The following is a 16,839-nucleotide window of genomic DNA, read 5'->3' as shown; positions in this document are numbered from 1 at the left end:
TGATCAGTTTGGCAGATAAAGAGGAAAAACAGTGTTGTTAATTCTAACACTATCTTTCCCAATCTGCTTATAAACCCGTAGTGACAAGTATATTCCTGAGAAATAAAATCGCATAAGCTGTATTCGTGTTGTGAGTATATGTAAAGGCGCTGATAAATAAACACATTTCTAAGTGATGTTACCAGTTATTTTCATTATGCCGGGAGTTTCCCCACCGTGGGCCGCAGAACCTTGTGATGGGGAGGGTGGCACAGAGTCATAGCAAAGAGGCAGGAGTGGGGTGGGCAATAATCCATATGTACATGTAGATTTTCTTAATCAAGTGTTATTAAAAATGCAACCACTAAAAAAATAAATAAATAAATAAAACTGCAACCACTGAAGTGTGGTAGGGGAGGGCCCTCAAACATTTTACATTAGAAACAAAAGTAAATCATCTCATAATTTGTATCTGCTTCAAAAATAATATGGGGTGGAATAAGTAGGTGGGTTATAGATGAAGTAAGATTGGTCATGAGTTGATAATTGTTATACATGGAGATTTAGACTAGCTTTCCTTTTAACTTTATGTTTTTTGAAATTTTCCCTTATGATAAGCTTAAAAATTATCCTACTCCAAGAGGCTAGGAACCACTGCTTTATATTAAATTGTCAAGTAATTTTGCTTAAAAATTCTTCCATTAGATACTCAAGCTGTTAAAAGCGATGAAAATGGATTACTAAAGACTATATAAGAGATACATTGTCAATCACTTATTTAATATGGGGGTGCCCAGATCTACTGTTTTTACACTTAACCTAATTTTTATCTCACGGCAAAAATTAAACGGGGAAAACATAGCATTCAAACACCTGTAATGCGTTATAGGATGTATTGATTGGAAGAAACCTAAAACTTAAAGTGCATTTCTCACTGTTACTTGTTAAGCCCTTTTTCCTTCCTCCCTCCCCCTTTCTGTTTTCCTCTAATGAGCTATGTTTACCCAAAGTTTGAAGATAATGACCTATTTCAAAATTTAAGTGGTAACAAATTAGAATGCATCCCTTTGGTCTGTTACAACCAATCCGTCTTCGGCAACTGTTCTACTTTTCTTTAGCCTTGGCAAGCTATTCAGAACATTTCCTTCTTTTCATTCTGATGCTGGGTGATTGTTTGGTGCTGATACGACATTGGCTTTTCCCATAATTTAGCTTAGAGTGTTTTACACTCGGGAGTTTCAATGTGTTTTTAGATTGTAAAGCTTTTTCTGAACACTTTTGGAGCAGAACTACATGTTCTAACAGCCCCAGCAAAGTTGTTTTAATTACTTTTATCCCTGAATTTTCATTAAAATTTGACTCCATTTTAACTTTGATGGTTTATTGTCACTTTGTCCCACAGATAAATTAAAACATGCAAAGAGATGGTCATTTCCTGTGTTATGTGTTGCTGTTCCTGTGTACAACGTCAGCCTATTTTATTTAGGTATATGCCATTCCATGAGGGTAAGTAACTTCCTGATTAGTCATTAGGAGCAACTCCTGGAAAACTAATATAATCCTACATGTCAGCCACGTGTGTTATGCTGGGGGGGGGGGGGTCAAGGATTATGTGATCATGTGTATGGGTGTGCCGTTATTATATAAGAGAATTATCATTTATCACAGTGTGACTTAATAGTGTTATATGACGTCAGCTTCCCAAATTCTTCTTTCTTCCTTGATACGCATTATGAGCAGGCGAGTAGGTTTTAAGATGTAGTTGTAGAAGAACCAGGCAGACAACTGTAGGAGGTGTTGGCTGAGACACAAATATTTCAGAAGGTTATGTTACCTTTAGTAAAAAATTGCTATGATTTTGTACTCTCGGGATACAATCTTCTGCCTTCTTCAGATTTTAGAAATATCTGCATTTCCTGTACAAAATTTAGACAAACAATATGTTCATGTAGCATAGTGGTCTTTAAACTTTCCTATTCACATACAGACTAATAGAATATTGAAGAAGTATGTGTCCCTCTTGCACATTGTTACAGCTGAAAATTTTTACTGTAAGTGCAAATAGTTGCAGAGGATATAATTTCTCTAATGCAAATATTTTACTTAAAAATTAAAATGTTGTGTACTTTTGTAATAGTAACTAATGTGATCTAAATAGCATAGCAATTTAACACTCCTACCATCCATTTAAAAATAAATCATTAAGCTTTCTTTACAAATATGTACATCATTTTTCCCCTTAAACTTATGTTTCCATTCCACTTCGTCCATGGAATTTTATTCTAATAAAATATATGTCTATTCTCAAACATCGTTTATTAATGACCTTCTCGTGTTTCACTTCAACAAAACTATTTATATAAATTGAACTTTAAAATTTAAAAAATTTCCTGTAAACATGAGGTCCAAACTTCTCTAGAATAAGTCACCATTACAGTTACTATTAATATAAGTTGATTTTTAAAAGTTGGTTTAAAAAATTACACGATTTGAATGGATAAAGAAGATGTAGTACATATATACAATGGAATATTACTCAGCAATAAAAAGAAATGAAATTGAGTCATTTGTAGTGAGGTGGATGGACCTAGAGTCTGTCATACAGAGTGAAGTAAGTCAGAAAGAGAAAAACAAATACTGTATGTTAACACATATATATGGAATCTAAAAAAAAAAAAAAAAGGTTCTGAAAAACCTAGAGGCAGGACAGAAATAAAGATGCAGACATAGAGAATGGACTTGAGGACACAGGGAGGGGGATGGGTAAGCTGGGACAAAGTGAGAGAGTGGCATGGACTTATATATACTACCAAATGTAAAATAGATAGCTAGTGGGAAGCAGCCACATAGCACAGGGAGATCAGCTTGGTGCTTTGTGTCCACCTAGAGGGGTGGGATAGCAAGGGTGGGAGGGAGACACAAGAGGGAGGAGATGTGGGGATATATGTATATGTAGAGCTGATTCACTTTGTTATAAAGCAGAAACTAACACACCATTGTAAAGCAATTATACTCCAATAAAGATGTTTTAAAAAAAAATTCCACGATTTGACTTAACAGTAAACATAATTTTTTTAAAAAGTCTTTATTGGAGTATAATTGCTTTACAATGTCATGTTAGTTTCTGCTGTATAACAAAGTGAATCAGCTATATGTATACATATATCCCCATATCCCCTACCTCGTACGCCTCCCTTAAACCCTCCCTATCCCACCCCTCTAAGTGGTCACAAACCACGAGCTGATCTCCCTGTGCTATGCAGCTGCTTCCCACTAGCTATCTATTTTACATTTGGTAGTGTATATATGTCCATGCCACTCTCTCACTTCATTCCAGTTTCCCCTCCCCACCCACCCCGAGTCCTCATCTTTACTCCTGTCCTGCCACTAGGCTCATCAGAACCATTTTTTTTTAGATTCCATGTATATGTGTTAGCCTACAGTATTTGTTTTTCTCTTTTTGACTTACTTCACTCTGTATGAAAGACTCTAGGTCCATCCACCTCACTACAAATAACTCAGTTTCATTTCTCTTTATGGCTGAGTAATATTCCATTGTATATATGTGCCACATCTTCTTTATCCATTCATCTGTCGATGGACATTTAGGTTGCTTCCATGTCCTGGCTATTGTAAATAGTGCTGCAATGAACGTTGTGGTACATGTCTCTTTTTGAATTATGGTTTTCTCAGGGTATATGCCCAGTAGTGGGATTGTTAGGTCATATGGTAGTTCTATTTTTAGATTTTTAAGGAGCCTCCATACTGTTCTCCATAGTGTCTATATCAATTTGCATTCCCACCAACAGTGCAAGAGGGTTCCTTTTTCTCCACACCCTTTCCGGCATTTATTGTTTGTAGATTTTTTTGATGTTGGCCATTCTGACAGGTGTGAGGTGATACTTCATTGTGGTTTTGATTTGCATTCCTCTAATGATTAGTGATGTTGAGATCCTTTCATGTGTCTGTTGGCAATCTGTGTTATCTTCTTTGGAGAAATGTCTGTTTAGGTCTTCCACCCATTTTTGGATTGGATTGTTTGTTTTTTTGATATGAGCTGCATGAGCTGCTTGTATATTTTGGAGATTAATCCTTTGTCAGTTGCTTCTTTTGCAAATATTTTCTCCCATTCTGAGGGTTGTCTTTTCGTCTTGTTTATGGTTTCCTTTGCTGTGCAAAAGCTTTTCAGTTTCATTAGGTCCCATTTGTTTATTTTTGTTTTTATTTCCATTTCTCTAAGAGGTGGGTCAAAAAGGATCTTGCTGTGATTTATGTCATAGAGTGATCTGCCTATGTTTTCCTCTAAGAGTTTGATAGTGTCTGGACTTACATTTAGGTCTTTAATCCATTTTGAGTTTATTTTTGTGTATGGTGTTAGGGAGTGTTCTATTTTCATTCTTTTACATGTACCTGTCCAGTTTTCCCAGCACCACTTATTGAAGAGGCTGTCTTTTCTCCATTGTATATTCTTGCCTCCTTTGTCAAAGATAAGGTGACCATATATGTGTGGATTATCTCTGGGCTTTCTATCCTGTTCCATTGATCTATATTTCTGTTTTTGTGCCAGTACCATACTGTCTTGATTACTGTAGCTTTGTAGTATAGTCTGAAGTCAGGGAGCCTGATTCCTCCAGCTCCGTTTTTCTGTCTCAGTGTTGCTTTGGCTATTCGGGGTCTTTTGTGTGTCCATACAAATTGTAAAATTTTTTGTTCTAGTTCTGTGTAAAATGCCATTGGTAGTTTGATAGGAATTGCATTGAATCTGTAGATTGCTTTGGGTAATATAGTCATTTTCACAATGCTGATTCTTCCAATCCAAGAACATGGTATATCTCTTCATCTGTTTGTATGGTCTTTGACTTCTTTCATCAGTGTCTTTAGTTTTCTGCATACAGGCCTTTTGTCTCCTTAGGTAGGTTTATTCCTAGGTATTTTATTCTTTTTGTTACAATGGTAAATGAGAGTGGTTCCTTAATTTCTCTTTAAGATTTTTCATTGTTAGTGTATAGGAATGCAAGAGATTTCTGTGCATTAATTTTGTATCCTGATAATTTACCAAATTCATTGATTAGCTCTAGTAGTTTTCTGGTAGCACCTTTAGTATTCTCTATGTATAGTATCATGTCATCTGCAAATAGTGAGTTTTACTTCTTCTCTTCTGATTTGTATTCCTTTTATTTCTTTTTCTTCTCTGATTGCTGTAGCTAGGACTTCCAAAACTATGTTGAATAATAGTGGTGAGAGTGGGCACCCTTGTCTTTTTCCTGATCTTAGAGGAAATAGTTTCAGCTTTTCACCGTTGAGAGTGATGTTGGCTGAGGGTTTGTCATATATGGCCTTTACTATGTTGAGGTAGGTTCCCTCTATGCCTACTTTCTGGAGAGTTTTTATCATATATGGGTGTTGAATTTTGTCAAAAGCTTTTTCTGCATCTATTGAGTTGATCATATGGTTTTTATCCTTCTGTTTGTTAATATGGTGTATCACATTGATTGGTTTGTATATATTGAAGAATCCTTGCATTCTTGGGAGTAAATATAATTTTATTAGAAATGCATCTCAATGAGATAAATGTGAAGTGAATTAGGCTTTAAAATCTTTTTAAATTTCTGCTTATTTTTTCTTTTGTTTTGGGGCTTTTGTTTTACAATTAGTTTGTGTATCTATTGATGAATAGTTATTGCTTTTTGCTGGAAGGAGACAGGTTCAACATCAATAAAATCTCTAGTTTTTATTTTTATGGATGCATTTCCTAAGAAGTCTTAGGCATACACTTAAGAAGATAGCTCTGCAAGGAGGGCTTTTTGGGTTTTTTTTAATGAAAGTTTACTTAAACTCTTTTCATTGCTTCTGAGTTATATGCCCAGATTGCTCTCTAATCTTTCACTGAAAAATAATTTGGAGATTTATCAGAGAACAACTTAATGAAGTTTCATACTTGACCATTACTTCCCACTGCCTTTCTTCTAGGACCACTTAGGTGAGAAATGAGTTCTCAAAAGTTTCACCAAGACCTCTGGGATCCCATCATCCCATCAGCCTGAGTGCAGCTCCTGTTACTGTTGCTTCTCTGACCGGCCAGTCAGTAGGTGGTCAGCAGACAATATACCATTAGCCTGGCTCCTCCAACTGGAGAAGCAACCTTGCTTCCAGGTGACTTGGTGAGTGGAGGTCAAGCCCCAGATATTGTTTCTAGTGTGGAGGCACATTCTTCATGTCCTTTCTTCATCTGTAAATTGTGGATACTGTTAATATCTACCTGATTCAAGGTTCAGTTGAGAAGACACATGTGAAACTTCTTCCCAAGAACCTTCTTAAGAAACATAAAATACTACATAAACATTAGTTGATCCATGTGGAGGGTATTTGAACACCATCAGTTCCAGCCCTCTTGGTCTCTTTATCAGGCAAACTGGCTCTGCTCACAGAGCATGGATGCTAAGAAACATACAAAAATGCAGCCATTTGGACCAACTGCTGAATCTTGTTCTCCAGCCACTTGGTTTCCTAGCAAGGATCTCACTAACCAACTTAGGGCCCCTTCTTTGGTGAACATTTGGACACCGAGAGGTATTTCTCTCAGCAGTCTCTCCTTAGATAGACTTTGATGCTTTCCCTCGCATTCCACACATTATATAGTGTTGAGCAAGAAGCACTCCCATCTTCTTCCTTGGTCTCTTGCAGGCTGGACTTATCCCAGCCAACCACTCACTGGAAGGTTGATAGGATAAATATGTATGCCACCAGATATAAAATGAAGAAGAAAATTTAAGTAAATTATCCTGTTCAGTAAATACACTAGATAAAATTAAGACTTAAGGAAAACTTTTAACAACCAGTTGTGTGCAACTGTCTTTAGGTATTAATGGCTTACTTTTATTTAAATAAAAATGTCAATTACCAATATTTCCATGGTGAAAAATTAGACAAAGAATCAGATAATTCTTAGAGCCTTTATTGAATCTTTCTCTATTTTTTCTTTGTTTCAAAATTCACTTTGATTTATTGGCCAGAATTCTACCTCAGATTGATACTACACAACAACTATTGCAGTAAATTCAGCTGTGTGATAGTGACTAAAAAATTCCTTTGCACACTCCAGGGTCAGTCAGCTTGTACCTTGAAGATAGGATTTGATAACATTTAATACTGGATCTCTTGATACAAAGGTTGAGAAAAGTTTACTGTATTAGTTGCCATTTACTGTCACCCTACTGAGAGGGTGACACTAGTGTTTATTAAGTATGAGGCACTTTGTGAATCTGAAGCACTCCTCAAAAGTGAGACTTATTCTCTGTAGAAAAAGTGAAGCTATCCATCAGTGGAAGCAGCCCATAACTTTTACCTGCTCACTAATCCAAGTCTAGTAAGTTTCTTTGTACTTGGGTCAGAGGGAGCTGTGACATCCAGACATTGACAAAGAAATGAGCAAGGAATATAGGGAATAGTATGTTAGGAGACTAGATGTAATTAAATATAGGTAGCTCCAAATTAACTAGTACAGTGCTAAGAATTTTGTGGATACTCAATTAATATTTGTTGATCAGGCCATTAAACATCCTTGCTTTCCTCAAATCTTTGCAAACAGCACATTTGAGTTTGTCTGGGTTCTGAAGTTCATCTCAAAATATTTTCTCTGAACACAAGGAAATACATTCTGAGGTCTTTCGAGACTGAGAACTTGTAAGCTGTTTTGTTTTGTTTTGTTTTACATCTATAGACTCCTTAGATAACTTTTTCAAAAATCTATAGATATTCTTTCACTTAAAATTTTTTTTATTGTGGTAAAATATGTATCACATTAAATTTACCACTTTAACCATTTTTAAGTGTACAATTCAGTGGCATTAAGTACATTCACAATGTTGTCTTGCTTTTTTGCCAGCTGAATAGAATTCCTAATGTGCCTGTGACAGAGGTGGATGAAGTATTAGCTAAGAAACAATTGTAGTCAGCTTGAAGAACATTTCATAATCACAGAATACTTATTAGAGGACACAAATATATACAACATGTGAATTGAGTAGATCCTGAATACCACCCCACAGAGTCAGGAAAGCCCCGTAACTGTTGTGCAATGTGCAGCATCAGATCTTCATTGGAACAGGATTGTCTTATGTCAGGCCAACAAAAACTTGGCATTGATGCATAATTAATGAACTGGGAAATGGATTAACGAGATTTCTCTCTAATTAGTGTTTTCCCAATATTTGGTGTGAAAGCAAAGCTGCATTAATTAGTAGAGTGGGTGTTTTTTGTGTGTGTGTTTGTGTGATTGTGTGTGGATGTTGTGTGTCTGTGGTCGTAGCCTGACATATTTCATTTGCAATGTTTTTCTTTCTCTGCTCTTATGCTTCTTCCTCATTTTCACCCCCTCATCACTCCTTTTGTTCTTCTCAGGACCGCCATTATATTTTTGTATGTGGATAGGGGGAGGAGTGACAGATTGAATGATTCGATTTTTTGATGGATGTCAGCATACATGAATTAATCAATATTTCATAATCTAGGTGGTGAAAGCCCCTCCCTTTCTTAGAGCTAAGAGGACATTATGCTGTGTGTGTGCAGATTAACTACCGTTAATGTTAATTAAATCACGCAGGCAAAGCCCCTTTCTTGAGTTGATAACATGCTCTAGTGTACATCATCGTCAATTGTACATCAACTCTTAATCATCTTGGAAAGCAGGAGAGATAAATCCCCCTGCTGAGCAAAAGCACCTCAAGTAGGGATTATTGAACACCTTAGGATCTGAACTTAAAATCTTTCTTTCTCTTCAAACTTATTCTACTATTGTTAATTAAGTCAAAAATTCCCCCAGGAAATGAAAGAATATGTGTGTGTCTGTGTTTGTATAAGGGGGGGAGGGCTGGGGGGAGGGCAGGGATGAGGCGAAGATAAAGAAACATGGAAGGCTAAAAGGAAGAATATTTTTGCATTCATATTTTAGGGCTATAAAAGTATGTAGCTCATTTTTCCAAAATGTTGTATTTGAATATATGTCTTTGCAGATATAAGATCTTCCATTTGGTATATAGTTCTGATAGTTTTAGTTCTGGTCATGAAATAGCCACTGTTGAAAGATTTACTTCTTACTTGGCTAAATATTTCTTCACTCCACAGATATTCATGAAATGTATTATGTGCCAGGTAGTGGCTTGCTACAAAGATAATTAAGGTTAAGTTTTTGCCATCAAGGAGCTCCCTGATTAGTGGGAGAGACTGACACATAAATAGGTATTTAAAAATGTATGAGCAAGTAGTTCAGTTTGCTAGAGCTTAAATTCAAGCTAGAGAATGATGAAAGGTAAGGCTGGAGAGCTAGGGAAAGGCCATTTCATGGAAATCTTTGTGTTCCACGTTGCACTGGTCAGGATAAGAACTGCTGTCACCTACAATGGTTTGAAATGCTGGAAGTGGTGTTCTCACTCTCGGAACGGTTTAGTGCAAGCATTCCACGCCCTGGCTGTATCCAGGACACTGAATCTTCTACTAGTATGTTCCACATCTGTCAACAGACTGCAGAAGAGAGGGGGGAGTTAGGCCTGGGCCCACCTTGGGGTGACATACTTCACTTCCCCCCCATGGTGATCAGATGCCCCAATTTATGCCTGAATTCCTAGAACAACAATTAATAGTGTCTTCTTGCACTCTCAACAGTGTCCTGATTTGGACAATAAATTGTATGATCACAGTAATTTCTTCCATCTTCATGGGCCAGAATTCAATCATACAGTCACACCTAACCTCAAAGGAGGCTGGGAAATCTATGTGATCAGAAGGATTATGTGACAACCTAATTGGGAAAGGGCAATGGATTTTGGTGAAGGCAAGGCACTCCTTGCCACACATATTAAGGCACTAAAGAGTTATCCTCTATATCCATTGCTTTTTAAATATTTCCACCTAAATACTAATATGTTTTTGAAACCTTCTTGCTTATCTTAAAAATTCATTTGAAGTTTGCATCCTGCTCCATATTTGTGCTTTCCTTAAAATAAGAATAATGTGCTTTCTTTCTTCAAAAAACTTCACAAATAAATAATGCTCCAGGAATATTTGCCATGGTTAGTTGTTATTTTATTGACTCTTGGAAAAGCCATACAAATACCCAACTTGAGACACACACCACAGAACAGTCTTAGAAGAATGACCTGGCCAGATTTTCATTTTAAAAGGAACTTTCTGACAGCTGTGTGGAGTGTAGATTCCAGGAGACAGAGATCAGGGAGAATAGTTCAGATTTTTATAGTTATCTGGGTGAAAGATGATAAAGCATCTGATTTAGGTTAGTGCTGGTAGGAATAGTAGGAAATTAAATCAGCAGGACTAAACCAAGAAAGAAATTTGACTATGTAAAAATTAAATACTTCAGCAAAAACATAATAAAATTGTTTGTAAAGCAAGGGACAAATTGGAAAAAAAACAAACTTGTGACACATGAATGATATGAAAGATAAGAGGGTTGGTAGTTCTAATAGTCAAAGAGGTCTTATGCCTCAGTAAGATAAAAAGCTTTCAGACAGAAAAAATGGACACAGCAATGTATCAAAGAATCTAATTGGCCTACAAAGTGCTAAAACCTCACCAAAGATCAAAAAGTAGAAATAAAAGAACAAGAGCTATTTTTCATTATCAGATTAGTAAAGAAACTCTCATAATAGCACATATATATGTACAAGGTATTAGTATCAGTGCTGTCATAACAGTCAAAATTGAAAAAAATTTCCGTCAATGAAAGATTTGTTAAATAAATTATGACATATCCCCATCAATGGAATGTTATGCAACCATTAAAAATGATTGTGTATAACTATACTTACTGAAATAGAAAGATACCTGTGACCTGTTAAGTGAAAACAGAATGTTACCCAACTCCTTGTATAACATGCCTCACTTTCTATAAAATTGTATGTGTGTTCAGGAGTGTGCACGTGTGTGTATAGAGATATCTATAAGGCTTTTCCACTAAATATTAAAACAGTGCTTATTTCTGGGTAGTAGGGTTGGAGATGATTTTTAGTTTTTTTGTCTATCTTTTTATATTGTTTTGAAATTTAAAAATAGATATGTATTATTTATAAATAAATAAAACTTTATTATTTGGGGGAAAAAGAAAACAGCAGGTGTTTTATCCCTTGTAGTAAAAAACAAGGAAGACTTGATGATGAGTTGTGTGTGGAGAGTGAAGGAGAAGGCTTGGTCAAGGAGGACCTCCAGCTTTCTCATCCCTATCATTCTCTGGCACTGGAAGAAAGACAACCTCCTCCCAGTTGCCTACCCTTTTCCCCCATTGTCATTCCTTCCAGTTTGTAACTTCTCAGCTCAGATTCTGCCCCTCCTAACTCTGTACGCTTGTCCCACTGTTAACTTACATCCTCTGCTTTATTTTAGAATGCTTTCTTCATCTACTTTCCATAACTGAGTAACAGAAGATTAGAGATGAGAGATATCATTGGAAATGACTGGCTTAAATATTCTCAAGTTGGCACGAGTTGTTTTGATGCCAGCATGTACTGAGGATCCCAGTTTGGCATCAGAGAAGATGGGTGTGTGAATTACCAAGTTTCTGAGGGGCCCAGTGCTGGGTGGCTCTGTCTCATGGTGTTCAAAGTAGTGGTAAGAAAGGCCCATGGATACAGGGTAAGGATTCCCAGTTGGTGGCAAGGTTTGGTGAAGGGTAGGAAAGAGCTCATTGTCACCTGGATTGTTTAAAGCAAGAGCAGGAGGTTGAGTAGTGGAAGCAATGGCCAATCTGGGTTAACAATTTAAGAGGAAATGCCAACTCATTCTTTTTCTGTATTGCAGGTTTGCCTTGCAAACAATTAAAAAAAAAAAAAAAAGCCAGGTTATGTAGACACAAGCCTAAATGCTGTGTACATGTAGCTGTTAAACATAAGAGCTCTTCACTGGTCAAGAAACATCAAAGATTGAAATCTAGATGGGTTGGCTCCTTGAATCTTATTCTCTAGAGCCACCACACCCCAGACAGTCTGCCTTTCTTGTCGTCATTGAGATTTTTGCCATTTGAGGCTGACTCATCCCAGCCTTCAAGGGCCAGGGCATTTCTTAGTATGCATTGAACTCATGCCAAACTATTGTTTCATACTATTATTGTATAAAAGACAAAGTGTACTAGAAATGTGAAACAGGAAATGTCTATCTGACCTTATTACCAGAGAAGAAATTTTCCAGAGTCCATACGCTGATGTAATTATTTTCATATTTTTAAAAACTGTTTAGTGGTCAGATCTTTGGAACAATTAATTGTCTTTGCTGTCATGGGCATAGCGTAAAACTTATTATCACTCTTTTAGAGGAATAGAACACTGTAACTGCCAAAATAAGGTTTTATAGTATTTTCAAATTAGGTTTTAAGGAGTTTTTTTATTTGCTCAGTTTGTGTGTATGTGTGAAGCATGTATATTTGAATGTATTAATTTTTATTTTCTTTGGAGGGTCCTTAATTTATTTTACACATAAATTTTTTCTCCATCTTCAAAGTCTATGGCATATGCCCCATTCCCTTCTGTTCCAGTACCGTGCTTTGTACAATTTCCTGTAAACAGCAGTAAGCAACTTCAATATATGCTGGCTGGTTGGTTCACTGTTCTTGCAGAACTTACAATGGGCATTTCTCAGCATAGCTAATCTCTTTTTTATTTTGGTCCTACTCTCATCAGCACCAATCCAATGCTTTGAAATGAATTGAAATGCTGCACTCTTTGAAGGGATGAGGATTAAGGCTTAAACTGGGTCTAGGGATGAGGTGAGGAGGAAAAAGCCCTAAAAAATCTGGTACTTTTTTTCCTGAGAAGTGAAAAGAAATGAGCTGTATTTTATGAAGAAAAGAAACGGTAATTACAAGCTTTTCCCCAACCACTGTACGCTGTCTTCGGCTTAGAGCAAAGCAGAAGCCAACCAGTTATTTAGTCCTCTAGCATATTTAAGTGCGAGATTTGATTTTATATATATGACATCAAGAAGTAGAGATCTTAATTCAGGTATGGCCATGTCTTTCCTTCTCTTTCATTTATTATAAGTAGTTTCATATTCTTGTTTTATATAAGTTTGTGTCCATGATCTTTTTTCAACCTATGTACTATGTATCTGACAAACTCCATTTCATCCCATTTTTCAGTTCTTCTTTTTCTATAGACAATTTTGTAGAATCCCAGAAAGTTTTTTCTCCAGCTAAAATGCTATCACTAGTAGCATTATTTCTAATGTCAACTTGAACTTCTTTATTCTAGCACACTCTGGGCAAGGTGAATTCTTTGTAGCTATAGAAAATAAATGACTGGTGTTCAGCCAAGCTCTGCCTATGTCTTTCCAAGACCAAAAACAATTAGGTGAAAGGGAAAAATTCAATTAGCTATTGTTTTGTCTGTCTAGTCCCAAACAACCTATATGAATATTTTGGGAAATTTTCTTGAGTTGAATTCACTGCGTGTATATATTTTACGTACGTTGATGGTTGAGTTTTTATTATGTAGCTATATAGTAAAAAGTTTTCAATGAGAAACAGTTTCATTTTTTAAAAAATAGCCATTTTGGAAACAAATGAGGTCAACGGGTGTCTTGCTTTAGAGCGGCGGGGGGGGTGGGTAGCAAGGACGTTGGAGTAAGAGGAAGTCTTATGTCAGAGGGCTCTGTGCACATTTTCCTGAACCGCCTCAGCTAAGCGTAAATGTAATCCGTTATTTTAACTAAATCATAATAGTTTCATTTTGCCTTTTCTCACATTAAACTGTGAAATCAGTAAATTATAAATATGACAAATCTTTATATTTCAAGGATTCCTCTCCCTCCTCCCCGAGTCCTAACAGGTTGCATTTTATCCTTTCTCAAGACCTCAAAAGCTACCAGATTGTTGTTAAAAAGTAAACATATTGGGCTTCCCTGGTGGCGCAGTGGTTGAGAATCTGCCTGCTAATGCAGGGGACACGGGTTCGAGCCCTGGTCTGGGAGGATCCCGCGTGCTGCGGAGCAGCTGGGTCCTTGAGCCACAACTACTGAGCCTGCGCGTCTGGAGCCTATGCTCCGCAACAAGAGAGGCCGCAGTAGTGAGAGGCCCGCGCACCGCAATGAAGAGTGGCCCCCACTTGCCGCAACTAGAGAAAACCCTAGCACAGAAACGAAGACCCAACATAGCAATCAATCAATCAATCAATCAATAAATAAACCTTTAAAAAAAAAAAAAAAGTAAACATATTTTGGAAGACTACTGACCATTAGCCAGAGGGGAGGTCTTGGTTCATCCAAATGTTCTCTAGCTGGCAAAGAAGTATGAAAAAATTCCTGCCCAGCTCTGTATATGCTGGAGCAGCCAGGTAAGTCAGGGAAACACTTTCATGACCGTGTAGCAATGAAAAGGTAAACAAAATGTAATGTAATGTATTGTAAACTTTTCAGAACTCCCCAAATGTTTTCACTAGCTCTTCTGTTTTTCTTTTTTTTTTTTTATAAATATTTATTTTGTTTATTTATTTTTGACTGTATTGGGTCTCTGCTGCTGTGTGCGGGCTTTCTCTAGTTGCGACGAGCAGGGGTTACTCTTTGTTGCAGTGCGCGGGCTTCTCATTGCGGTGACTTCTCTTGTTGTGGAGCATGGGCTCTAGGTGCACAGGCTTCAGTAGTTGTGGCTCACGGGCTCTAGAGCTCAGGCTCAGTAGTTGTGGTGCACGGGCTTAGCTGCTCTGCGGCGTGTGGGATCTTCCCGGACCAAGGCTCGAACCTGTGTTCCCTGCATTGGCAGGCGGATTCTTATCCACTGCGCCACCAGGGAAGCCCTCTTCTCTTTTTCTTGTCTTAATATGTGATTATCATATTGAATTGCAGTGGGCTTTTTTCCTCCTAATACCACACAAAAAAATACAAAGCCAGCTGATATAATTTTCTTTACTAGTTCCTAACAAACGTCTATTTGATACTTTAACATTTTTCTTGCTTTCATTTTGGGCCAAGATGTAACAGAATTATAAAACTCAGGCTTTCGGAACAGAGACAATTATGATACTCAGGCGTTTCTCTTAATAGCCATGTGGAGTTCCATCACAATTCTGTTTGATGTTACCTTCCTCTTATGCCACTGGGCCCAAGCCAGAAGGTTCAATAGCTGAGTCTGAGGGTCAATTAAAATACCAGTCGAAATGGAATGGAGGGTGTGGATAGGGAGTGGGCCTATAGGGTTTTATGAGATTTGTCTTTCCCAGTTTACCACAAACCCTCCTCTGCTGAGGCATATCATTGTTTTTCATGCAAATGGACAATCAGATAAGAAAACAAACTACTTTCTTTATATTTGGCTTATTGGACTTACAGACATACCACGGTTCTCCTTTTTCATTAATGGCCATAGGGCTGAATTGTTTCCAAAGGAAGTTGTTATTTGAATTTAACCATATTGCTCAAATTGGTTTATCAAGCCATTTTATATTGAAGAGGGCTTCATATATAGTGAACTGCTGGGAGTTGGCTGACAGCTGAAATGATGTACAACCCTGTTCAGTTCTGCCTGGTATGCCTGCCAGAGGCTAAGAATACCTTAAGCAACAAGGAGAGAGGAGCTTCCTTTACCTTTCTGGATTCTTTCTTCCAAGTTAGTATTTAACCTCAGGAAAGAATCAGTTTTATGTGGCTTTTTAATAGTTAATTGGCTATGTAACGTGGCTATGTAATATTTAAAGGCAACATAATACATAGATTAAGGATGAAGGGTTGGAGTCAAACAGACCTAACCTCAAATTCCAACTCTGCTGCTTACCAAACATGGGACCTTGGGAAAGTTACTTAACCTCTTTAATCATCACTTTGCTCATTTGTAAACTACATTTTGTTGCAAGGAATTATTCTTTTTTAAATGTATAAAGTGCATAGCTCAGGGCCTATAATATAAAGGGCATTCAATAAAAAGTTATTGTTATAATTTCTAAAACACTTTTTATACTTAACAACCATGTAGAAATATCAAGGCAAATGCATAGGAACTGACACTGGGCCATCTCCCACTCCTTTCCCCTGCCCCTCACTCCTGAACCCACTCCTCTCAGGCAAACCAGAATTCCACTGACACTGCACTTGATCAGATGACCAATGATATTCACATTGCTAAATGCAGTGGCCAGTTTTCTATCCTTATTTCAGTTAAGCAAGCAGCAGCATTTGAAATAGTTAATCTTGCATTCCACTGACTGCTCTTTCTCAAATTTCTAATCTCTAAACATTGGAGTGCTTCTGAGCTCAGTCCTCTGGCCTCTTCTCTATCCATAATCACTCCCCTGGTGACCTTATTCGGTCTTTGAGCTTGAATATCACATATAAGCTACCGATCCCCCAAATTTATATCTCCAGTCCAGACCTCCTGCCTGAACTCCAGACTTGTATATACTACTCCCTTCTTGATCTCTACCTGGATGTCTTAGATGCTACCTCAAACTCAACATGTCTAAAACGGAATTCTCTGGTCTATTCACAAATCTGTTACTCATACAGCCTTCCCCATTTCAGTAAATGACAACTCCCTCATTTAGCTGCTCAGATAAAAACTCTGGAACCACCCTTGACTCCTTTCCTCATTTCTCATACCCATTCCCAAATGGTCAAGAAATACTGTTGACTCAACCTTCAAAATCTCTCCAGAATTAACCACTTATCAACACTTTCTCTTCTGTAACTCTGGCCTCTCCCACATTTCACCTTGATTATTGTTGAAATTTTCTAACCAGTCTTCTTTCTTCTACCATCGCATCTCCAGACTATTCTCAAAGAGCAGCCAACATGATACAACTATAATGTAATTTACATCCTGTCAATCTCCTGCTCAAAACCCTCCACTGGCAGGGACTTCCTTGGTGGTGC

At 37.3% G+C, this 16,839-nt stretch overlaps 1 long non-coding RNA gene and 1 pseudogene across 2 annotated transcripts in view; both read left to right on the top strand.

Moving 5' to 3' along the window:
• LOC309656546 overlaps nt 1-16,839 on the top strand; it is a 499,488-nt gene that overhangs the window by 61,562 nt on the left and 421,087 nt on the right. The window lies entirely within an intron of this gene.
• LOC309640205 overlaps nt 14,214-16,839 on the top strand; it is a 47,514-nt pseudogene continuing 44,888 nt past the window's right edge. Inside the window, exon 1 of the transcript XR_014268684.1 lies at nt 14,214-14,312. The product of XR_014268684.1 is annotated as an uncharacterized misc_RNA (transcript). The remainder of the gene's footprint in view (nt 14,313-16,839) is intronic.

Source organism: Balaenoptera physalus, assembly GCF_965194825.1.
Source record: "Balaenoptera physalus genome assembly, chromosome: 1".
In the NCBI taxonomy this organism is placed as follows: Eukaryota; Metazoa; Chordata; class Mammalia; order Artiodactyla; family Balaenopteridae; genus Balaenoptera; species Balaenoptera physalus.
This window is presented reverse-complemented; position numbering and strand designations above follow the sequence as displayed.